This window comes from Triturus cristatus, chromosome 7 (genome assembly GCF_964204655.1).
Source record: "Triturus cristatus chromosome 7, aTriCri1.1, whole genome shotgun sequence".
NCBI lineage: Eukaryota > Metazoa > Chordata > Amphibia > Caudata > Salamandridae > Triturus > Triturus cristatus.
Genome location: NC_140590.1, coordinates 1,124,299,424 through 1,124,325,021, shown reverse-complemented (window position 1 = coordinate 1,124,325,021; position 25,598 = coordinate 1,124,299,424). Strand labels below are relative to the sequence as shown.

The window sequence follows — 25,598 nt, the reverse complement described above, 5'->3', positions numbered from 1 at the left end:
GAGCCACTTGATGTCAGGCAGGCAGCTGGAGGAACCGGTGAGGTTAATTTATGAAGTGGTAGGAACAAGACATTTTGTGAAGACACACACTCGGGTAAGATGAGTTCTTATTGATCTACGCTTGAGATCTCTGGGGTGAGTATGTCCTTCCCAGTAGATCCCTCCCACTTTAACCTCTGGTTTGTCACTGCATCTCTCTGTAGGAGCAAGACATAAACACGGAAACACGTGAAGTGTACAAAGATGTGCTCTCTTAAGATTGTTGCTATATCTTGTTCCTCTGGATGTACTTACAGACCTAAAAACGTGCCATAAAAAGGACACTTAGCCCTAAACTTGTTTGGCTTCTTTTCTTCTGTTTATAAAAACGAATTATTTTTGTCAAGTCCAATGTTACTAGGCCTAAGAGAAATTTAAATTACCCTGCATAATTTCTAGAATTTTGCTTGTGAAAAATTCCGGAAATTACACCATGTCACTTAATTACTTTGCATTTGTGGCAAAGTTACTGGCACGGGACCAATAAGAACGACCAATACTCAAGTTGCTGTTGTTTAGGATGTTCTGTTTTTAGAGATTCCTTTTTAGGTTTAGCTGTACTTATGAAATCTATTGTATTAAATATATCTTTAATCCCACCCCCTGGCTTTCCGTTGGTTCCTGCACTTGCCTATTTCTATTGGCTGTAGCATGCTGTTTCCTGTTGTTTCTGCGTTGCTCCTCATCTGCTTCTCTTATCAGTTTTCCGGAGCCGAAGTTCTGTTTTCATTCCCTTTGTGGGACTTTTTTTTAACCCAAGCTTAGGCAGCGCTTGTTTGGAATGAAATGGGTCATCGCAATGGATGCAAATACATTTTGTGAAAAATGCTGGCTGTGCATTTCGGCTATTTATTGATAATGTCACCTAATTTTCCTAGAATTGTGTATAATTACACAAAGCAACTCCTAATCGTTAATAGATTAGTCATGTCAAAAATATAGTATATTATCCTACAAGGGCTAGCTACTCTATTAAAAAAAGCTGCAGCCTGCACATGCATTTTTAGCCTTTACGTATTCATCAATGGAAAATTGGTGGTTTCATTTTACGCCTCAACATATTCAAACTTCAACAGCTGCCCTTCCTTACAACCCAACTCTGCCTTTGTTCTCTTACTACATATGTATCTTTATGTATCTTTTGTTTGCGGCTCTAGGGCTGCTGTCAGTCTGTGTGTCTGTATATTTGCGTGTATATACCTCTGTGTAAATCGGTGGCTGTATATTTGTTGGTCTGTGCATATGGCTGCCTGTATGTCTGTCAAACTATGTACACGGGCACTTGTATTTCTGTTGGCGTATTCAGCTTTCCATTTTTGTGTATTTGTATGTATTTTGTCCTTTGCAAGGGTGCCTACATATCGTTTGGTCGGTGTGCATGGTTGCAGGCTTGTTTATCCCTATGCATACCTGCAAATATGCCTGTTGACCAGTGTGCACAGTTGCCTGCAGTTGAGCAAGTATATATGATATTTGATTGAATGTATAAATGGTTATTGTGTTTTTGCATGGAATATGCATTCAAAAGCTAAAGCTGTTTGCTTGCTTTAAAAAATGTGTGTTGTAAGGAAGTGCAACTAGATAGAGAAGTGGTTTAATATGTTGACAAACATACATTTGCTTTGTTCGTAAAGAAAGGCAATTTTCTTGACCCCTGAACATAGCAGTATTGTGACTGTGGCTACTAAATTAGACTATGGAGCGGCTTGAGTACGAAGGTGTGCACAAGGAAGCAGATTCTTTCATCCTCAACTTTGCATGATTTTTAAAAAAATATAGGCAGAACACAGCCTGTCCCCTCTAATACTGCGTTTCATTTGTCTCTCTTCTAGGAGAAAATTGTGGTAAGTGAACATTCTATATCTGTCAGATAAACCAGACATACATATCCTACTTACTGTCAGGATTGCTGTAGAACCTATGACCTTTTCGTCCCTTGCACCTCAGTTATGCAAATGTATGTGCACCTATGTTTGGCCTGCACAGCTGCAAGACATTGATGACCTACTCAAAATGTTTTTTGTCAAATTTTAAGATTATAAAATGCTCTAAACTCGGTTTGTACTCAATGAAAGAGGCAGGCATGTTTGGGGTTTTACCTCCAATAAGAAAGAATACTTCCTGGTGCAGAAATGCAAGAGCCCCGTTGTTTAAGTGCTGTAAACAACAAGCATTAGTATCCCCCACACTAAATATAATGAGTTAACATCCATCGAAGGATGGCCTGATCAGCCTCTTCACCCGGTTTAAAATTCATGATCTGGCCAACAGTTAGAGTCTAATCCACCTTGCTAGTTATCCTAGACGTCTCCCAACTACCGAAATGTATTTAAAATGAGCAAACTTCCTCCTACATTTGCTGTGCGGTTTACATGTTATATGAAAGTTTTTCCAAGCTCACAAAAATGTGTGAGAAAGAAAATAAACACACTGCAGGAATTTCCACACAGAACCTTACAATACTAATTTCAAAATCTACTTTATTTATAAAAGTTTGTGCTCCTTATGTATCTGTTCATTTCATTCTTCTTCATCCATTAACAAGATACTGCCAACATTAGAGTCAAGTCTCACATTAATAAATAAATAAATAAACACGGTCCAAACACAACACTATAGTGTTTTTCACCCATGAAAACTTCGGGTCTCTTCTAATGCCATTTCTCATATTTCTGTTTTAGGACATACTCGGAAAAGTAGTAAGTTTACCATTTTTGTTTCATGTTTAATTATATTTCTGCTTCATAGCCACTCCCAGTTCATTTATGGGTTGCACCTGTCTTCATTGGTGACAATAACATTCTTGAGTGTTTCTGTTTAGTAAAAGCATGATAAGAATGTAGATACCTCCAGGGGAGGTTCCTCCGCCATGGCGGAGGAGCATTTGCCTCACTGACTCAGAGACAACAAGTGAAAAATAAAATGATATACCATAATCGTTTTATTGTTCATCGCCAGCTCTGAGCCAGTTTGTGCAGGGAGGGACGGGGCCAGGACATGAGAGGCGGAGCAGTGCTGTGTGTACTTCTAAGTGCGCATGTGTGTTTGACCGGCTGTCTCATGGCCCACTAAACACACATGCACACTTAGGTTGCTCCAACCTTGCTGCATTGAATAGCCGGGCTGATGAAACAGCACCGTCTCCCTGTGCCTGAGCGAGCGTCTTTTCAGCCCACTCAGGCCAATCCCCGCGCTGCTCTCAGAATAAGAGCAGCGCTGGGATTGCACTGGGAGTCTGATGCTATCCCAGTGCCTGCTGGGAGCAGGAAGCAGCACAGCAGAACACTGAGGAGTGATGCAGCTGGCAGCTTCAGGTAAGTGTTTTTTAAAATTAATTATTACTCCCCACTTTCCTGCCTCCCATGTTCCCCTGCGCCCCCTCCACCTGCCCCACCACCTCTTCATTGTGTCATCTGCCACTGGTTAACTCATCGTTATTGTTCTTCATCCCGGTCATTATTTTGTCCGGAGTTCCTCAAACAGAAATAGATACATGTGTGTAGATAGATTGTGTGTGTGTATTTTTACAGCCTGCCTTCCCTTTCTATACTATTTTTTTTCCTCTGTACATTCTCTTTGTAACTCCATTTCTTACTCGGGACATCACCATGAACGCTGAAAGGAGCAAGTCCTCACTCCAAGGTGTTCTTAAAAGGAGATGTTGGTGGGAGGTCAAGATAGAGGACAGGAAAACTAGGACTCAGAGTAATAAAGATTACTGGTAAAATGCGAGACATTAGTAAATCGGCTGTCAAAAAATTATTTTTGCAGCCCAAATGGTTTATGAGGTTTTTATGGTCCTAAAGCTTGAGTGTAATAGTAGCCCGATGGCCACAGTAAGAGTAATTTCAAATTTATTATGGTATTTGAGATTTTTCAATTTTTTTTGTGGCTTTCTATAGTGCGAACATGATCCAGAATGCTTTACAAGATAACAAACAAGATTAAACAATGGTCAAGGTCATATTTTTATATTAAACTAATGAAACAGAGAAAACAGGCAGCTAAATTGCCATTCAAAAGTGTGTGAATATCATAGATTTAGTTCAAATGTCTTATTAAAAAGTGTATCTTGATTTATTTTATTAAAGGCATCACAACAGTGTGTCGTATGGGGGGGTTAGAGGAAGGGAGCTCCACATTTGAATGGCGCTTCCCAAGAATGATTGGTTCATTTAGTGTTCTTGTTCGGGGGAGAAGGGTGATTTTATATTTCTTGAACCCCATCGTGATCCTGGGATTTCCAATTTGCCATTCAGGTAGGTGGGTGAAGAGGCATGTAGGGCATCGTGTGTGGTGCAGGTAATTTTAAATCGCACTGTAGCCTCAGTATAAAGCCACTGGGAGGTTAGCAGGATGGGTGTGATGTGGTCAGATTTCTAGTGTCCCGTAGCAAAATGGACTTCCACATACAGAGTTGCTTGGAGCAGAGATAAATTTGTTTTAGTGGTGCCAGAGAAGAGTGAATTCCCATTGTCTAGTCTGTAGCGATCCATCACTGAACAGCTCTTTTTAAGTCCAGTTCTGGGATGAGATGCCGAACCCCAGGGAAGTCTAAGTTGCAACATAGCAGAGAGTTACCTCTGAAAACTAAGCTGACTATAGAGCACAAAAGCTAGCGACTTGCCATTCTCTAAAATGGTGGGTTAGCACTTGAGGGCAAAGAGGAATTCCATCCACTCTTCAACAGGTAGTTTGCATTTCTTAGGGGAAATTAATATCATTTTATTTTCAAAGGGTTATGTTTACGATTACAAGTTAACATCTACATTTGAATAATTTCCATGGTGTTAGCGAGAATGAGGGTGTCATCTTGGAATGAGATCTTCAGGTAAATCTGGGTATCATCAAAATATAGGTAGAAGAGGATCCCAAAGCTCCCAAGGATCCCACGTAGTGGTTCAAGATATATTTAAACAGGTTAGTGAGAGAATCAACCCCTTTGTTGTAGGCTGACATATTTGGAGCTAGAGTTTGCTATATTCTCTTCTTGTGAACAGTTAATCAGGCAGGAGGTAAACCAGCAGAGATTTACCCTCTCGGCACCCATCGACTTCTCAGGATGCTGATCAAACCATGATGTTTGAGTGAATCAAAGGCAGCTGAGAGATTGAAGAGTACAAGTAGACATGAGTTTCCAGAGTTAAGAATGGAGAGAAAGTCATCAACAATCATGAATATCATTAGAAGGGTGGTTTGACGGTTTCACCTCAGTTATGAGCTTTAGTACTTCTGACTGTGAAATTGGGTCAAAATGGGAAAAGGACCACTGCACTTTGCAAGTTAGATTGTCATTGACAATGTTGTCTGAGTTAATGAGCAGAGAACGGTTAATGGTCTTTACTTTCAAGTCAAATAACCCTATACAGTCATTGAACATGGCATCAAGAGTCCTAGGTGTGATCTTAGAAGGGTTGTTTGACAGCTTAATCACTTCAAATCGAAGTTTAGGTCTGTTCTTGCATGTGTCAAAGAGGGATCTGATATCAGTTAAATCAGCTCTGAAGAGGTGGTCATTCTAGCTTCTTATCAGTGTTCTTTGTCTAGCCAAACTTGCTTGACAGTGTTATTATCTGCCTTCTTTTTCATTCTTTGTGAGATATTTCCTTTCCTCATAAAGACCTTTTGAGAACCATGGTAAAGAAGGTTGGAGTCTACTGTGCATGTTCTTAAGAGGTGAAAGGTATTCTATCAGACATTCCATGCAATTGTTAAATTTGGCACTGGTGGCATTGATGTTGAGTTGGGGATGTAAGAAGGCAAGATACAAATGAGCCTTGCTCACAAGGGTGTTGATGTTGCTTTTTGTGTACCTGTACCACATGTTATACTTCTTTAGTTGACAAGCGGTTTTGAGTAGTTAACAGTAATATTTAAATTACACTAGCATTATTTGCATAATTTCAGGAATTTTGTGTTATAGTTATGTGAATGTTGCTATTATGTCACTTCAAGTAAATATGAGCCACTTGCAAAAAAAAGTCAAAGTAAATGCACCTTTCATGGAAAAAAAGTAGTGTGAACTTATAGGAGCAACAAAATGCAAGTTGCTGTTGTTCACATTGCTTTTAATTTTTTAGCATGTTTTTTTAAGGACAAAATGTATCCTCACATCTAAAATGTATGTGAGGATGCATTTCATGCTAAAATATGATATGAAATGATGGATTTGCTTTTTGTGTAATGTTGCAGGATTACAAGAAATCGAAATTCACACACCTCTTGTCTTAAAGTGGGTAAAGACCATCAGGAAGGAGAATATTAAAAGGTCATCAGTCCAACCTACTGAGTTGAGATCTTTAGCTGTCAGGTGAGGATTATTGAATATGAACACATCGATATTGAAGTGTTTGCAGTAAGTGAAGTTCTGGCAATGTTTCAAAAGGTGATTGTTGCAGAGAAAGGAAAAGAAGGTATTCACTGCTTTTTTGCCCTCAACACCTTTAAGAAGATTGAATTCTCCTAAGAAGATGATGATGTCAGAGCTAAATCATTGGGTTGTGATAACCTCCATGGTTTCTTCGACGAAGCTGTTAATTTCACCATCGGTCTAATAAATTACACTCACTTTGAGATTGGGGGCAAAGGGTGAGTACACTTCCCTAGACAGGCACTCACTCAAAGATCTAGTTGCAAGTCAAAGGAAGAAATCTGCAGCTTAGCAATGTTTGACAATGACTGCTAAACCTTCACCAGGTCTGTCTTCTCATTTGTAAGAAGGTCGGGAGTACCCAGGAGGCAGAAGAAGGTCCAGCAAAATGTTTGAGAAACCATTGTGTCTGGGTTCTATGAGTAACATAATGTCCAGATTGATGCTTGTGATAGTGTCTGAAATCTCAAGGTAGTGTTTGTGTGCTGAGCAGCAGTAAGGAAGTTATGATTTTTCGTTCATTCCTTGGGCTTTTTCAAATCTGCGAAGTCTGGTCACCATGGCATACCTCTTCAAAAAAAAGAGCATCAGGCGCATACCTGCTAGTATGAAGCCCCTAACCCCAAACTAGGAACCATAGATCAAAACATAGAGAAGACATCTTCTGAGGGAGAAGGAGGGTGCCTGGGAGAAAGGGGGAGGGTCGCAGAGTCCATCACAGCTCTAGGTGAGAGAAGAACGCAGGTGGTGCTTGTACCCCATATCATGACTAGCAATTAACCAGCACACCAGAGCCTCACATACGCCACCCATAGAAAGCAATATACTCATTGGCCTCGAGACTTCACAGAGAAGAGATTCTTGGAGGCAGCGAAACACCGACCGAATGCACAAACTCATCCGTTCCTACCTCTGTTTTGTGGTCCAAAGGTGGGCCTTAGTGTATCTGGGGTAGTCTTCTTTAACAACATATGGGCCCCAGACATGGAGCTCTTGGGTAGGGCCATCCAGCTCGATGATGCAAAGGGAATTGAGCCTCATGGGGGAGTGTTGAACACAAGCATAGACAACCCATTTCAGGAAATCGGGGATACCGAGGTGGGTGGATACACTCGGCTAGAAAGGAAGGTTACGATCCCTAATTGTACAGAAACATGCATATTATTCCTTGTGTTTCTGAGGTAAAGGAACGCTTCTATTGGGCACAAATGAAAACTGTGGCTCAATCGTGCACATTTGCGATATGCAATGGGGCACCTCCATGCTGATGAATACCTACTGGCAGTGCAGCAAGTTTACCTACACTCAGCTCATCCCTGCATGGCGTGGACTTCCATTGTCACAATATACACCCGACCCTGGTCATTCCCAGAGAAGAACTATTGAATTTTGACCAGCACCCGCAAAGGCAGAAGACAACATTGGTGCATTAGGCCCATAAAAAAAGAACTGCAGAGTATTTTGGCTAAGTTCAGTATAAGATAATTCCAGAAGAATTCAGACTGTTTTTGAATATACAAGCAGGAGGGTCCATATCCTTCTCCACTGTGCAGACAAAAGCCAAATGCCCGCTGGTCACAAACAACCAGGTGGGAGCTGCTCAAAATGATGGACAGCACTGAACTCAGCCTTATTTTGATCAAGGAAGAAATAAGAGCAATCTGCCTCATGGTGTGTGCTAGACTTATTGACCGAAATGGAGGGAGGGGTGTGTGCCAATACTGATATGTCCTGCTGCACATTTATAACAGGGAATGACCTGACTCTTACCATCCAAGCACTGCACCATGTACAAATAGACATGCGTGAGGAGGAAGGTGCCTCTGAGCAGGAGTGGTTTTTGAATTGGTTCTCCTGGCTTCCCCGGTGGCTTTCTGGACTGTGCACATTGTTCCTGCCAGTTTTTATATTGTTCGTGTTTGTGTGTGATTCTCTACAATTTGGCATTTCCTGCTGTAAAAACATAGTCCTCAAATTGGGTGGAATGCAAGTAGCTAGGAAAGTAGAAATTGCCAGAACCAAAGAGGTCATGAAGTATGGGTTTGATAGTGTAGTTGAAAATTCAACGAGAAGGGGGAATGTCACTATTGAAAAAGTTGATACATTCACATACAGAAATGTAATTGAATCTTTATTGACAAATTCTCTTTTTGGGAACTCCACGTCATCCTCGACTCAGACATACATAGTTAGGCAGGCCCTGAGACACAGGCCCGAGGTCACTGATTGACAGGTCACAGGTGGGATAGCACGTAGCCAGCAGACAAATTCATGAACAGGAAATCCCAGATCAAATCTACAGATAGGCATAGCGACACCACAATGGCCCAGGGGGACTGGCCCCAATAAAGCACACATGGCCCGAAGAGTGCTCGTGTTCCCAAAACACCATAAAGGCAGATGCCACATAAAGTTAGGGACACTCATCCAATCAGGACACAGCACACACAATGCACGCAGTAATTATGCGGTCTTCATTTAGGACATCTGGACACAGTATCTCCTGGCCGCATTGTGTCCACGCAGAGTCGAGGCCCACCTGGGTTCTTCACACAAAACAATAATTTATGGTTCCAAAGACAGTAGTCCACACTCTGTCCAAAAAAGAACTGGTGGAACCTCTTTATTACACCCAGTGAACTGTGTAGCTGTCAGAGCAATTGTAAATTGAGACAGTCCTCAGTTAAATTAACTGTTCCTGTTTTTGCCAAATGCCTCTGGTCTCTTGTTTTTCGAGGTAATTCATGTTCAAGCACCCGGTAGCCTACCTAAGGAGTGTTGCTAGCCTTCTTGGTGTGTATGCCTTCCTATGACCCAATTTTGCTGTCTGCCTGGGTTGCAAATGAGCCTGGGGTAGGGGGTTGCTTTTTCCTCCTCTGGGAGGTAGCCTGGTTGCATATCAGAGATGGTGAGTGCTTTGAAGGTCATCGCCTTGATGTGCAACTTCACTAGCCATCCTGCCAGGTGACACCTCCTGTCCAGGCAGGCTTTTGCTTCTGCCTCCTGAGAGAGTTCACTACTCTTGGAACGGGGTCAGATTCCTGTTTTGGTGTCAACAGCTGCAGGCTCTCAGCCAGGGCACAGGAAGGGCTGGGGCAAACAGGTGGGCAATCTCTGAGGTAGCCACCTGGGCACCTGTCAAATGTAATCCGACTTTATAAAAAGGTCGGGTTTGATAATAGAGGTTGTTTGATACCGAACATGACACTTTTCATAGGGACCATAATGGAGCTGGCAACCTAACCCATATTATCCTGCTTTTTCTTTCTTTTTGACTGTTTTCTTTCTTCATTATTTGTGTTGCTTTCTTTTTCTTTTTGCCTTTATTTCAAATTGTCTACTTATTTCTATTTTCACTGTCTTCATTTCTTTCTTCATTCCTTTTTATTTATTTCTTTTTCTATGCTCCTTCCCTATTCTTCTTTTCTTTTTAAGCTCCTGTCTTCCCTTTTTCCTTTCTGCCCTTATTCCTTCTTTTTCTTTTGTCATCCCCTTTCTTTCCATTTTTATTTCCGTTCTCTTCCTTCTTTATCCCATTCTTGTTGATTGTCTTACTTTTCACGCCTTGCTTTTTTAGGCACACTCAGTTTTTATAAACACCACAGGCAACCCTTTTGTCACAATGCTGTATGCTTACTGGAGACCAAATGGGGGTACTTGAATTGCTGTTCTTAATTTGTGTATCCTTTAGTAGCTGGCCTTCCTCATTAACTTTTCTTTCTCATAGGAGCTGAGAGCCCTCTCAAAGTCATCCCTTTTGCTTTTTGTTTTGATGCCTGTGCCCCTAATTTTGCACAAGACTGTTTCATCACTCATCTTCTGAGCTGGGAGGATGGACAGGTCAAGGTTTTTGTCAGCCTCCTTTGTGGACTAAGTTTTTAATTTGAAAGTTGGTACCTTTTTAAGACTTTACAAAAACTTTTATGAGGTAAATCTTTTATTAGCGTTTTCAGATATAACAAACAGTTACAGCAGAAGATTTCAGCCTTTCAGAGTACACAACCCCAGAAGGGGCAATCCCAAAAATTATTTTGTGCTGGTATTAAACTTATTACAAAAAAGAAAAAAAGGAAAAACTCTTAAAGCCACCCCTCCACACTCACCCCCTTTCGAAACAAAAAACATTGTGGATTTGTGGATTTGTTCATTGCTGTGGAGGAGCCTCAGGCTGTGGATCCTCTAAAAGGCGCAGTAATCTGAGATATCTGGGAAGAGTCAATTCACAAAACTTCTGCGTCAATAGTGACACAAATGGGCCCCATACATCCGCAAATCCAGATCCCTTCCCAGCCAATGACATTGTGATCTTTTCCATTCCCAATATGTGCCATATCCTGTGTAACCAATTTGTATGCAGAGAATGAGTGCAGTGCCCCAGTGAGAAGGAATGGCGTGGGCTGCTGCAAACAGCTCCTTGCCTATTTGCCGGCCTCACGTGGATTTTAAGAGGTATGTAAGTGGGTTCGGGAGACCTAATAGCACATAGTCCGGGAATCCCGGGAGCTGAGTGTCTAGGTCATTGTCTATGTCGTCTATGACCTGTGTCCAGTATTGCTGAATCTGGGGGCAGTCCCACAATATGTGTAATAGCGACTCTCTGCCTCTGCATCCTCGCCAGCAGCTCTAGCTTTGTGAGGGCTTGAATTTATGTAACCTGACCGGTGTATAATACCAATGCGCCGTGATTTTTGTCAACATCTCAGTAAGTGCCATACTATGTGCTGTGTGGTGAGCCCTGTACGCTATGCCTTCCCAGTCCTTAGCTCTCAGAGTCCGTCCTAGTTCCCCCTCCCATCTTGCCCGCTCCACTTGAAATGTGTGTGTATGTGTTTGGAGTAGGATAGCATATAGTTCAGATATTAGGCTTTTGTCTGACGATTTAGCCAAGAGCCATTTCTCATATTGGATTAAATGACGTTGCGCGTTGGAGCAATTTGAGGGGTGTGTGATCCAATGTCTAAGTTGTAAATAGTGAAATCTTTTGGATTCCGGGAGTCCAAATTCTTCGCGCATTTGGGGAAAGGAGAGTATGCCCTTCGGGTCAAAGAAATAGCCCATGGAGCGCAAGCTGACTGTTTCCAGGTTGCAAATCATTTTTCCATGGTTCCCTGAGTGAAGTCCGGGTTATTTAATAAGGGGGTCAATGGGAATGGATAAGTAGTCAGACCTATTTTGATGTTAGTTTGGTCCCAGGCAGTCATGGTCGTCTGAGTTATAGGAGATAGATATAGGTTTTGGGGCATGTGTGCTTTAGGAAGAAATGGGATCTTCCAAAGGGAAGTGCCCGTGATCGCTCTATCTCGGAAAAGCCAATGCTTCTCAGACTCTGGCTGCCCCCATTCCACTAGGTACCGTAGTTGTGCTGCTTTGAAATAGAGATGTAGGTCCGGATTACCCAAGCCCCCGGCTTCGGGCGGGAGGTAGCTCAAGGATCTTTTCTTATGGGGCTTCCGTCCCTGCCAAATAAAACGTGCTAGTTCTGATTGGAGTTTGGCAATCATGCCCTGTGCTGGGGAAAGGGTCAGGGTCAGAAAGAGGTACAATATCCTAGAAAGTACTGTAACCTTATAGGCCACTATCCATCCCAGCCAGGCGATTTCCACCTCCTGAGATCCTGTCGGATTTGTCGAAGAAGCTCCTTTTAGTTGCTATCTGCTGTCACTTAGATTGTAGGGGCTAGATTGATCCCCAGTTATGGAATCCTCTCGGAGGCCCACTGTATTGGTTAACGGGTCGCCAGGTGATCTACAGTGCACGGGGCACAGAGAGATTGAGGGCTTGAGATTTGTCCACTTTTATTTGAAACCCCAAAGCCACCCCGAAAGCCTCCAGCCCCCCAATAAGGCCGTCAGGGAGGTGGCTGGATTCACTAAGGTGGGCAGTACGAAGGGTATAGAGGGCAGCCCAGTCTGGTGCCTCTTTGAATTGGGAAGGGGGTGTAAGTGCATCCATTGAGGCGAACTAGCACTGTTGGGGCTTGATAGCAATTTACAATGTGTGTCCTGCATTTGTTCCCAAACCCAAAGTGTTTTAGAACTTGTTCTAGGTATGGCCAGTGGACCTGGACAATGGCTTTCTCTGCATCGAAGGTTAAGAGCATATATTCCCCTTGAGCCCTGCCAGCCTTTTCTATGATATGGGGGGCGCGTTTGGTGTTGTCGTTTGCCTGTCTACAGGGGATAAAGCCCGCCTGGTCCAGGTCCACTAGAAAGGGAAGATATGTGTTAATCCTATTAGTGATGATGCTAGTGTATAATTTCAAGCCTTTATTGAAAAGGGAAATGGGCCTATAAGAGCTGCAACTCAGTTTATCTTTCCTGGGTTTGGGCAGCATTATTGTAAAAACAGTAAGCATCTGAGCGGGGATCGCCCCCTGATCTGAGAAAGAATTGTAGTCTTGTTAGGATAGGTGCCACTATCCGACAAAAGGACTTGTAAAAAGCCACGGAGAACCCATCTGTGCCCGGCGACTTAGCAAGTTTAAGGCGCACGATGGCCGATATGACCTCTTCTATGTGGATGTCCTCATTGAGGGACTCCGCCTGTTCAAGGGTGAGCGAGGCGGTTTGGGCCTCCCTGAGATATTGAAATCTGGCTCTGTATCTAAAGGTTGACAATTATATAGATGTGCATAAAACTCCTTGAAAGCGTTCGCTATGTCCGGACCATCGGTATCTAGCTCCACCGTGTGGAATAAATCACTGAAATACCGTGATCCTGTCTTTTGGCCCACAGTGTGTTGGCCAGGTGGCAGCCGCATTTGTCTTCAACCATGTAGTAAGAGTGACGCAGGCGAAGAGCGGCATATTCTGTTTTATCAGTATCTAATGCTGCCAATTGAGCTTCAGTGTTGGTGAGTTGCCGCCAGACCCTGGGGGCACCCGTTCGTTGGTGTATATACTCAAGCGCTATGGTCCTTTTGGTGATGTCCTCTCTCTTTTCCCTGAGGGTCTTATTGTCTGCTGATGATATTGCGATGAGTTCTCCTCTGGTGACAACTTTAAGTGTCCCCCATAATACCGCAGGTGATGTAGCGGGGTATTGTTATTTTGTTTTTTTATGTCCTCATTAAAGAAAAAATGCGAGGGGTCATAGAGCAGTACCATGTCACCCTCCTGGACCCAACAGAGGGGATATATAACCCTGAAGATCTCTTTTCACCTCAGGGTTTTAGAGACGCCAACCACATGACACTAGGGAAATGTCAAGGATAGTATTGAGCCCATAGTTTATACATAAACTATTTTCCCAGAAACTCACTTGCTTCATAATCATTGGACTTTTGTACGTGCTAGAGACTTGCAAAACCAAAATTGTTTGCCCAGTTATCCCAAAGCCCCCGAAAAGCTAGTTATTTTCTTTGCTTCGCAACCCATGTCCGACTTGTGGACTCTTTTAACCGAGGACACCCACTCTAACAACTTTGGAGAATTTGGTGATGTCCAATTTGGACAGATTTCTCTTCTCGCCAGCAGAATTAAAACAAACAGTAATGAAGCTTGGAGATTTGACAGTTTGATAGTACTACTGTCTTCGGGAAAGATTCCAAAAATAATTAATACCAGGCTTACCTAAATTTCTTGGCCCATAACTTCTGAGATAATCTTACCAACTTGCCTCCAGAAGCCCGGGATCTGAGGACTCTGCATGAGCATATGCACATCATTTGCACTTCTCAGACTACATTTCACACAGAACTTCTCTCCCCTCTTCCAGCTTGGAAAGCTTCTTCGGGGTCCAATAGACACTGTGGAGTGTGAACAGATGATTTCTCCTCAATGATGCAGCCTTGACAACCTTCCACAAAGTGCATAAAGATACTTTCCAGAACAATGATATATCGCTGGAAGGCAGTTCTCTTCTCCAGGGCTCCTCCATAGGCAGCGGTGGCAGATCTCCTTTAATCAAAGTCAAATACCATTTCAACAATTCTTTGCTTTGGTGGCTCGTGACTAAAAGTCTACTCTCCAATTCTTCATTACAATCTTCATTTTTACCCTGATTTGAAGCCCAGCGGGAAAGTTGGTAGAATTTGAATCTTGATAGTCTTTGATTTGTTTGAGAATTGAGCTCAACCCATGACAAGAGTTTGTTATTTCGCAATAATTGGCCCCATTTCTGAAATACATTTTCCCATAAAGGAGCAGACAATCTGTCATTTAGGCATGCTGGAATGCCTGGAGAGTTCCAGATGGGAGCACTAGAACAGGAATTGCTCCAATTTTGGCAGAATCGGTGGTGATTCTTCTGTAAAAATCATCAGATCATCAGCATACAGGGCTAACTTCTTCGACCATCCCCTATATTCAAATGGGACAAAGAAGTCACTGGACCTAATGATTTGGGCCAGTGGTTCTATGTACATATCAAAAAGGAGAGGGGAGAGGGGACAACTCTGCCTAGTGCCTCGCTCTAAAGCAACTGAGTTGGTTAGATTGTCATTAACTATAATCATAGCTGTGGGAGTTTTAAATATGTTCTTAATAGTTCTTAAGATATTTTCTCCTAAGCCAAATGCTGCAACCAGGTGATATAAGCAAGAACAGTTCACCCGGTCAAAAGCTTTGGCCGCATCAAATTCAAAGATGGTAAGGGGCAAGCTGTTAGCTGAAGCAATGTCAATAGCTCCTATCAGCTCGTGAGTTAAGTCGTGCAGTTGGCACCCTCTGATAAATATCTTTTGATCCGGGTAAATTAATTTACTCATTATACTATTCAATCTCCCTGCTATAACTTGCTTAAAAATGTTGTAATCACAATTAAGCAGGGAGAATGGTCTATAAGACTCACATTTTTTTAAATCTTTGTTGGGTTTTAAGATCAGGGTGACGGCAGCCTCGTTCCATGAACTAGGGATTGGAGAATCAGTTAAGAAAATGCTATCAAGTAGTTTCTCTAAGAACAGGGCAAGCATCTCATTAAGGGCAATATAACACTCGTTAGGGATAGCATCTGGGCCTGCAGCACTGCCTCTCTTTAAGTTTTTTATTACCGCTCTAAATTTGGATAGTGAGATCTTCCTATTAAGGTGTTGAGGCTGGTTTTCGGAAAATGACTGTAAGGAAGCTTTTGCTAGGTAATTTTTAATTTGGGCGTCGGTAACTACTAGGTCTTCAGTGTACAGATCTTTAAAGAATAGTTCAAACTCATTTTCTATCTTGGCCCTATCTGAAAATATCTCCTCTGTTTCTAAACTGCTTATTTCTTTAATCAGGTTTCTGGTTAAATTGATTCGAGATTTCCAGGCCAGGAGCTTCCCACTGTCCTCTCCGTATTCATAGTTGGCAAGTTTGTTGACTTCCCACCTTCTTCTAGTTATACTGTCAAGATAGTCTGCCATATCTTGTCATTTAGATAGTAGCTCGAGACTTTCCTCCCTCTGTTCTACACTCCTTCGACTAGTTGTTTGGTTAAGCGAGGCTCTAAGAATCTCTGCTTCCAATAGCTTAAATTTTTCTTTTTTTCTCTTATTGATTTTAGCTGAGATGCCAATAATTCTGTCTCTGATATAGGCCTTATAGGCATCCCATATTATCTCCAAAGAGGCTGATCGATCATTTACTTAAAAAAAGAACAAAGTATCTATTTTTAACTGTTCAATCACTGACTCATATTTAAGGATGACCTTATCGAACGTCCATCTTTTAGTTTCTAAGTACCTAGAACATTTTAGATTTATCTGGACCGCTGAGTGATCTGATAGATGTTCTGGGATGTGGGAGACTAGGCTGACCAGTTCTATCAACCTGGAATCTATCAGGAAATAGTCTATTCTGGAATGATATTTATGTTTTTTTATTATGAAGTTTTAGGGGCCAGTTATAGTCTTATTTTTTACTCTACAGACATCTACAAGATTTAGATCACCCATGATGGTTTTAATCAGTGAGCCCATTTTTGTAGGAATCACTCTCCCCCCTTGGACCTGTCAAGAGAGGGCTCCAGAAGGACATTAAAGTCATCACCCATAATAATGGGGAAGTTAGTATCTAGTAAGTGATTGTAGATCATTCTAAGAGATGATTCATCATCTATGTTTGGGCCATGGTATCCCACCAAAGTCACCCACTGATTTCGTATTTTTATATCAGTTATGATCCAGCGCCCCCTATTGTCTATCTCAGACGAGCCTAGAATAGCTTTGGCAGATTTTTTTATAATAATGGCCACGCCATCTTTGCTTAGCGACTAACAGCTCCCATTCCCCAGCAGTAAGGTGAGTCTCTTGTAAAATCATAATATCAAAGTCTGCTTGCCTTAAGTATTGAAATATTCTCCTACGTCTACTTGGGACCCTTAAGCCATTGACGTTCCAAGTACAGATTCTAGTTTCAGTCATTTATACCAGGCCAGCGTGCCCTAACTCTGGCCCAAGAGGGCACACTTTGGTTACCAGCTATTCGTATCTGATTTGCAACTTCCTTAAAAAACCTGTGTAAATGAGGATTTTTTCTTTTTTTCCCCTACTTTGCTCCCCTCCCAGTAAAAACTTAAAATTACAGTCTTCTTGTGTATCCCCACTCCCCACTCCCCTGGGATCCCTCCTATACCACATGGGGTTGAAAGTGGAATAAGCCCTGTGAACCCATCTCCCACCTACCCGGCAGCCTATACTAATCATGCAATTTCTGTGCAAAGTTATCCCTGAGCTTTGATTTGATCAACAAAGGTCCCTACCTCCTTAGGGTCCCTAAAATTAAACATTTTGTTTTTCCACATTACCCTAAGCAAGGCGGGGAACCTCAACTGTACAGTGGCACCCAGTGATCTTAAAATAGGAATACATTTCCTCAATTCCCATTGTCTTTCCCATTGTCTGTCCTGTGTAATTCTTGAAGGATCCAACCTTATCCGAAAGACCCAGTCCCCCTTTGTGAAGGTTCCAGCTTTTAAGGCTCTTTTAGAGCATACGTTTTGAAACTAACCAGGATTCGCCGAGGATTTTTCCTATTTGGGTTCTTGGCGAAAGGATCTCTGTGAATTCTCCAAATGTCTATTTCTAATTCCTTAGCATCTACTGCGGGGATAAAATCTTTTAACAAATTTATGATGTAGGTTTTAATGTCCGCCCCCTCTGAACCCTCCGGAATGTTCATGATTTTAATGTTATTACGTCTGGCATTATTTTCCGGTGTCTCCAGCTTGTCAAGCATGTCTTTTTCTCCCTTTTTTAAATGCCTGAATCTCAGTAGAATTCAATTCCACTTGTTTATTCAATGCTTCTATTGAGGCCTCCATTACACAAATCCTTTCGGTAATCGCCGACATTTTAGCTTCTAAGGATTCACATGAATCTTGGATTTCAGGTGATACTGATTAGCGCGTCAGAGAAAGGCGAAGCACTGCGCTTTTGTTTTTATGCTGAACATCGTTTTTAAAATAATTTCTATTATTCTGTTTTCTGTGATATTATAATGTACATGGGCAAATTAATTGAATATAATTGCTGAATGTGGGGATTTGGGGCGAATTGGTAAAGAGGAGAAAATGCTTTGTGTTTCCCTATAACCTTTAAAAAGAAAATATTGGCTTACTTTACGCAGTCTCTCTGCCTCATCGCTCCATTTGCGGTGGAATTTCAACTGTCGATCGGCAGAGTATAGACCGCCATTGCTGCGGTTAGCGGTACAGCCTTCCTCTGACTTCCGGGGGTATAAAGCCCAGAGCGTCAGCGGTTGCGCAGCGGCTGTGCGCAGCGGGCGCGCCGCCGGCGCGCCGAAGGCATGCCCAAGGCAAGCTCGTCTGCGCTCATACGCTGCCGGCTGCCTAGACATGCTGCTCACTTCTAATCAGGTATGTCCTGTTCGGAGGATAGTGTATTCTCGAGAAAATTTGTTACATCTGGCTTAGAAGGTCCCGATACGGGTGGGGGGAGACCGGCAAATGGCTTAGGTGAGATTACTCAGGAGAGTGACTCATCGTGCTATAGTTGTCCTCTCTCTGCTTCTACTCTATCTGCTGGTATGCCTAAGAAGGGTCACCTAGGCCAGCTGGCGGAACTCTCCTCGGGGGAGGAGGGGGAGAAGCAGCTGGGGGGGAAATCATCAGCCATTCAAGGCCTCTATCTGAATGTACGCTCATTACCAAAACATGCCACTGAAATCTGGTACCTGCTGGATAACGTTAAGCCAGATTTATGTTTATTTTCAGAAACTTGGCTTAACGATGAAAATATTTCCTCGTTAATAATGGCCTTCCCAGGAGGATATTCTGTTATACGTTTGGACAGAGTCGGAAAGAGGGGTGGAGTCTGGCTATTGCAACGCGCCCCCCGTATCATGTAACAATTCTGGATAGGGTTTCCTCACCCTCTCTCGAGTTACTTGTTTTCCGAGTGAAACAAGCTCATACTATTGAGTTGACAGGAGCCCTAGTTTATCATCCTCCAAATAGTGATAAAAAAGGGCTTTTGCACCGACCTCTCGGAAAGATTGGCCCCTTTCATATTGCAGTCAACTAAATTCTTATTGGTTGAGGACTTTAATCATCATTTGGAAGTTCTTTCTAATAGTGATTCAGCAAGTCTGCTTGCAAGTATGGAATCCTTAGAGCTCATCTCTAGAGTTACCAGCCCTACCCATTGTGCCGGCCATACTTTGGATACTATCTTGTCCAACATGTTGGATTTGAGAGTAGACACCCTGATGGAAGTGGACTGGACAGACCATTTCGTACTTCGCTTCTGCTGGAATGCATTGAGGCTGCTTACACGGCCTAAGCAGCGCATGGAACCACGTAGAGCATGGAAGAGAGTAACGGCCTCCTCCTTTAGCTGTAATTACTCCCTTCCATCTTCTGGCGAGACTGATTGTGATGCTGCCTTAGAGAGAGTTGAGGCCTCTATTATTGAGGCTCTTGATGTGATCGCACCAGTAAAACTGATACGAATCCCGTGCAGAATAGCTCCCGCGTTATGGTATACTGCAGCCTAAAAAAAGGAGAAGACTAGCATCAGATCCTTAGAAAGAAGATGGAGAAAATCTAAAGCAGTAGCCGATAGAGACAGTTATCGTGTAGCCCACAGAATCTATCTAAATAACTGTAATAAGGCTAGGAGAGCTCACCTAGGTACTCGGATCATGGAGGCCAAGGACTCCTCACAGGAACTATTCAAGATTTTGAGAGAATTAACCTGCCCGCGGACTAATGATTTGCTCCCTCCAGCTATGCAGGAGTTTTGTAATGCATTAGCGGCACATTTTACCGATAAAATTGACACGATTTATCGTACCTTTGAGGGGAACAAAAATTTAAATGATAACCAGATCCTTAGGCCAGCATTATGCTCATCTAGCCTGGATGACTTTCCAATCATCACAGTTGCTCAGGTGGGGGGTATGTTGGCTAAAACCAAGTCAGGATCTTTTTTGGATCCTTTGCCACCTAGGATTATGAAGGAATTGTCTCCTATCCTTGCAGAATCCTTGGCTGTCATCTGTAACTTGTCGTTAGCGACAGCCACCTTCCCGAAAAAATGGAAGGTATCTCGTGTTAAGCCACTACTTAAAAAGGTATCAGCTGACCCTACAGAGGTTCAAAATTATAGACCTATCTCTCTTCTTCCTTGTTGGTCTAAAGTTATGGAATCTATTATAAACTGTCATCTCTCCAACTATTTAGAAGAGAATAGGCTGTTAGATTCTACTCAGTCAGGGTTCCGTACATCTCATAGCACTGAGGCTGCTCTGCTTGAAGTTACGGATTCTATCAGGCTGCTGCTCGATGGGGACTCTCCGGTCATGCTGGTGTTGCTGGACTTGTCGGCAGCCTTCGACACCATCTCCCACGGTATACTGCTAAGCAGACTGCGGGAGGTGGGTGTCCTAGCTCTTAGGTGGTTTCAGAGCTATCTGTCTGATAGATCCCAATCTATCCAATTGGGGTCTTGCGTGTCATCTTCAGTACGGGTGGATAAGGGGGTGCCACAGGGCTCTATTTTGATCAATCTATATGTGGCCCCTCTAGCCTCAGTCATTAGGAACTGTGGTTTTGAGGCCATCTCTTATGCCGATGACACGCAGTTGGTCATAAATATTGGAAATGATCCCGTCACAACGAAAGTCAAGTTTGCAGCTTGTATGATTAACATCGCTGACTGGATGAGGAGTCATTTTTTACAACTGAATTCCTCTAAGACCGAGATTCTCCTGTTCGGCAAAGCTGCGGACCTTTGGACCCCTGACTGGTGGCCACCAGAACTGGGTCCAGCCCCCATCCCTAGAAGTTGTGCGAGGAACTTAGGGATCATTCTAGATAACCAGCTCTCTATGGAGACTCAAGTGAAAACTCTGGCCTCCTCTTGTTTTGGGACCATGCGGATGTTGAGGAAGATTTTCCCTTGGATCCCGCTGAGTGCTAGAAAGACCCTCATCCAGGCACTGTTAATGAGTCGCCTGGATTATGGCAACTCCTTACTGGTTGGAATCAGGGAGGACCTTTTTTCCAGATTGCAGGTAGTGCAAAATACCGCTGCTCACCTTGCTCTTGATAAGCCTGCGCGAACTCCCTCTCTGCCGCTTCTACACCAACTACATTGGCTGCCAGTCAGAAAACGGGCCACGTTTAAAATGATGTGTCTGGTCTTTAGGTCCCTACATGGACTGGGACCGGTTTATCTTACGGATAAACTCAAATGGTATCAGCCCATAAGGCAGCTTAGATCTAGTAATCACAAAACTTTGCGTGAACATAAAATTAGGAAGGTAAGGATAGGGGGTCGTGCCTTTTCTTACTTGGCCCCCAAGCTGTGGAACAGCCTTCCTGAATCAATCTGACAATGCTCAAACTTGGCACTATTTAAAAAAAATGCTCAAAACATGGCTTTTCTAATTGTTCTTTCCCTTTTCTGATCGCTGATCTCTTTCTCCAGCGCAGAGAGATCCCCTTGGGGATGATTCGTGCGCGATATAAGTGATCAAAACTAAAAATTAAATTAAAATTAAATTTTAGCCTGGTTTGTCTCTGAAATGGCGAACATATTCTGAATTTCTGACAAAAGGGCACCTAATATCTGTGCCAAATTCGACTGATCGGCAGCAGATGAAATCGCTGATATAACCAGAGGGGTCGATGTGGAGTTCGAGGTATCGGAGCCAGAGGCAGACCCCAAGCCGTTCTCTCCCAATACCTCAAACATATTATCTGTTGTGATATTGACGGATTCTGCCCCTTCAGGCACTGGGGTCATTTCCCTTGTATCCATTCTGGCCTCTAGTGCCTTTAGTACCCTAGTTGGTGAGGTCTTTCCACTGCCCTTGTTTATGGCAGGCCGGGACTCCTCCAGTGGCAAGGGAAGGATTAGTTGCGTTTTTTCCTGTAATTTAAAAAACGATCTTAAAGACAGTGTAACTTTAAGTGTAGAGGTCTCCTTTAGCTGTCGCAAAGACAGGGACGGGATAGTTTGCTGATTTCCTTTTAAATTCTTGCCTGCCTTTTTGATAGGTTTTTTAGTGACAAGATTCTCTACTGCAGGGACCTGAAGAGATATGGATGGGGAGTCTTCGAAGTGCTCCAACTGGTTATAAACTTTATTGCGTAAAGTTTATCTATTAAGGTGCCCTAGAGTTGCTGGCCTTCCCTCTGTGACCGCTTGAGAGTGCTGACCCTCAGATATTTCATACGAATCAGAGAGATTGGTGAGATTTAAGTCTTCAGACAGAACCCCCTTAATTATACTGTCTGCACTATATAATTGGGAAGGTATCAGAGCTGGTATTCTAGGTTTTAGTTTTCTTCCTTTCTTAGGTGGAAGGTTTGAAAGGGTAATCACATTACAGTCCCCTTTGTTTGAATTTTTGGCTCATCTGGGGGTCATAAATTGATTCAGATTAAAACTCCCCTGTAATCCCGAAAGTCTGCACTGGGAATTAGTAAGAATCGAGGATGTTTGAAGAAATCTATGCCCTTGTAAATATTGAAAATATTGAAAATAGTGCTGAAAGTGTGAAAAGTTCTCCTGTTGAAAATCCGTTAAGAACCTGTCCGTGGCACTCCTACTCCTACTCCTACTGCTGAGACCCAACTCTGTTTTAGCCGAAAACAGCAAAAACTACTTCCAGTAGATTTCTGATCGGAATAGGAGATCCTACCTGGCGTTCCTCTCAAGGAGATTTTCGCGGTTGCACGTCTGTCAGATAAGACCCCAGACGCCGCCTGGAGTAACCTTCCTCCCCCATGAGCGGCCGCGGACCCTCCGCTCAGCCTTACCGGGTCCCGAGCCAGGTTCACGTTCGGGACTGCCCAGTCACCACAGGCCGAGCTAAACGACCCCCCCACTGCTCAAGCAGCGTAAGGCAACGTAAGACAGTGGATTTTCAGGCAGGCAGAGGGGGCGGAGGACCTATTGCTCAGGGAATCTTAGAGAAGTGCCGGGAGGTGGAGAGGAGCTCGCGGCGTGACCTAGCCCACCGCCATGTTCCCTCTGGTGACAACTTTAAGTCTCCCATAATACCGCAGGTGATGTCCCGGGGATATCGTTATGCGTTAGGAAAGTCCTTAAGTGAGTGCTGCATTTGTGTTATGACCTCTTTGCAATGCAACATGGAGTCTCTTAAGTGCCAGAACCTGGAGGGGGGGTTGCCGGGAAAAGGGACAGCAAGATCTTGACAGCCCGTGGCCTAACAACATGGCTGTGTGTATATCGATGTCTTCCGGGAGTGAGAGTATTTCACGCGTTCCCAAGAAATAGTCTAGCCTGGCAAACTTTTTATGTGCGTTAAAATAGAAGGTAAATTCCTTGGACTGTGAGTGTTTGGCCATTCATAGATCAACCACTCCTAGCTCATGTAGTCGTGCCTGCCCATCGTTTGACAAGGCTCCTGTCTGGCCATGTTTCTGAGCTGATCTGTCCAGAGAATTGTTAAATCGTAAGTTGAGGTCCCCCCAGTAACACCAAGTGTTCCCCAGTTCCCAGCGCCCTCTCCAAGGCATTATGTAAAAACCCCACTTGTTTCTCATTAGGAGCATAGATTGAGCTGACCATTAATGACCCCCCTTAAGGAAAAACCTGTGTATTAGAAGTCTGCCCTTGATCTCTTTGACTTTCTGCTCAACTGAACCTCGAAAGGATTTAGCCACCAATATTAACACTCCCGTGGATTTAGAAGGGGCACATGAGAAGAACTGCTGTGGGAAGGCCTTTGACGTCAATCTATGGCAGTCCCCTGTGAGGAGGTGAGTCAGATATCTGCCTGAGAGGACTCAAGGTAATTGATTATTGCCCTATGCTTAATCGGGTTGTTGAGGCCATGCACGTTATGTGTGAGTATTCTGAGAGTGCTACCGGTCATGAGAACAGGGAGGTGTCACCTGCCACCCCCCCCCAACTGTGTGTAACATAATAAAACATTGTACTGGTCTTATGTATAAAATGAAGCAGACCCTGTGGAGGTGAGTGTGGGCCACAAACAAAACCCTTCCAAAACAAATTATCAACAATAAAAATAGAATTTTTTTTCTTACGGATAGTCCTGGGGCCAGACGTGGCTGCATGGTGTGTCCGATGGGGGTATAAAGTGGCTAGTGGTTCGACTCCCGCCGTCCGCCACCCTACCCCTTGTCTTCAAATTATGCAAATGTAGGGCCCGGTGTTCAGTTCCCCTCGAGTTTTGGCAGAGCTGATGGAACAGCTTCTAGGGCGGCCAGTTGACCCTTTGCGATCTCCCCTGGGTCTGGTTTAGTTGAAGTTTGGCTGCGTCCTACTCTCTGCCATCATTTTTCTGCTCTCTTGGAGAGGGGGTTGAGGACCCCCTGCTGCTCCTCCGGGGCTCGATTCCCAATACAATGCATGTCTCTGTTAGTGATTGTAATTGGGAGAGCTTTCCTTCCCAGCGAAAGATCAGGCGGAAAGGGTGGCCCCACGAGTAGGGAATCCCATGTCTGCGAAGATGTGCTGTCACCGGGCTGAATGATCGACGTTTTTGCAGGGTGAGGGCCGCAAGCTCTTGAAAGAGGGTTGGGGATTGACCCTGAAAAGCAATGGGGTGCATGATGCGCGCTTTTCCCATGATATCTTTCTTGATTTGAAAGTCATGTATGCAAACAAGGATGGATATCAGGAGGGTTAGAAGAGGAGGGGTCCTGCCTGGGGGGGGTCCCACATGGTGGGTTCTAGCCAGTTGAATTCTGGACTCCGGAAGGCCACCCAAAATATGATGAAAGAGGCCATAGATAAAACCAAAGATGTCGACCCCTCTGCCTTGGATGCCACACCCCGTATGTGCACATTGTTCCTCTGGGAATGATTCTCCAAGTCTTTGAAGTGTGATTTCAAATCAATGTGCTGGTCCCGGAGACTAAGGACTTCTTGCTAGAGTGCCTCTGTCTCCTTCTCTCGGCCTCCTTCTCTTTCCTCAAATTCCGATACTCGCTCCCCAAGAACATCTACGTCTCTCGGGGTCTCTTTGATTTCTTGGGAGATTTTGCACATTAGAGAGTGGAGATCATCTCAGAGGGACGTGAACAATGCCTCTATAAACAAGCATGTTACTGGCTCTTCGGAAGATTGGTCGGCTTGGACCCCCAGTGTGCCCGGATGCTGACTAGTGTCCTCAGGCGTACTCACACCAGAGCGGGATAGCAGCTCCTTGATTGAGCGGTCTTTTTTAGAGCGCCCGGACGCCATGGTCGTGGTGCAGAACTTTGTTTTGTCTTTCGCAAGTTTTCGCCCAGCACTCGGTGTCACCCATCACCCCAGATGCGAGTGGATTCCCAAAGCTGCAGTGATGGGGGTGAAGCTCCCCGCTGAGCTGGCTCAACCTCGCTGCCCCTGGCGAACTGCTGCTGAGTAGGGCGCAGACTGTTGTGGCCCTCTGAACTCCCCAGGCCTCTCTACTTCCCCGGGGATCTCCCCCCCTGCTGCGGCAAGATTTGGGTGGCTTTATGGTTCCCCAGATACTGGAAAAGCATCTTAAAGTACTAGGCCAGGCTCCGGCTTTGTGCTTTCCTAAGGCGGGGGCAGACAGGGCACGAGATTTGCTCATGTGTGGGCTTTCAGTCCTGGGGGGGACTTCAATCCTGGGTTCCTCCACCCTCAACCACCCTGTCATGATTCCTTGCTCTGCATTTTGCAGCTCTGTAGGGTCCCAGGTTCCTTGTGGGGCAGCACCTCTCTGTGTTGCAGGTGTTAAAACCACGATCTCCTCTTGATTTCTGTCGCCTGCCACCCCCCTTCTCTGAATACTGCCAGGTC

General features: G+C 44.0%; 1 long non-coding RNA gene across 1 annotated transcript in view; it reads left to right on the top strand.

Annotated features, from left to right (window-relative positions):
* The first annotated feature begins 1,785 nt into the window (after nucleotides 1–1,785).
* The window catches only part of LOC146811203 (uncharacterized), a 148,265-nt gene continuing 124,452 nt past the window's right edge, over nucleotides 1,786–25,598 (top strand). The window contains exons 1-2 of the long non-coding RNA XR_014966693.1: nucleotides 1,786–1,883; nucleotides 2,721–2,738. This is a non-coding gene — a long non-coding RNA (uncharacterized LOC146811203). The remainder of the gene's footprint in view (nucleotides 1,884–2,720; nucleotides 2,739–25,598) is intronic.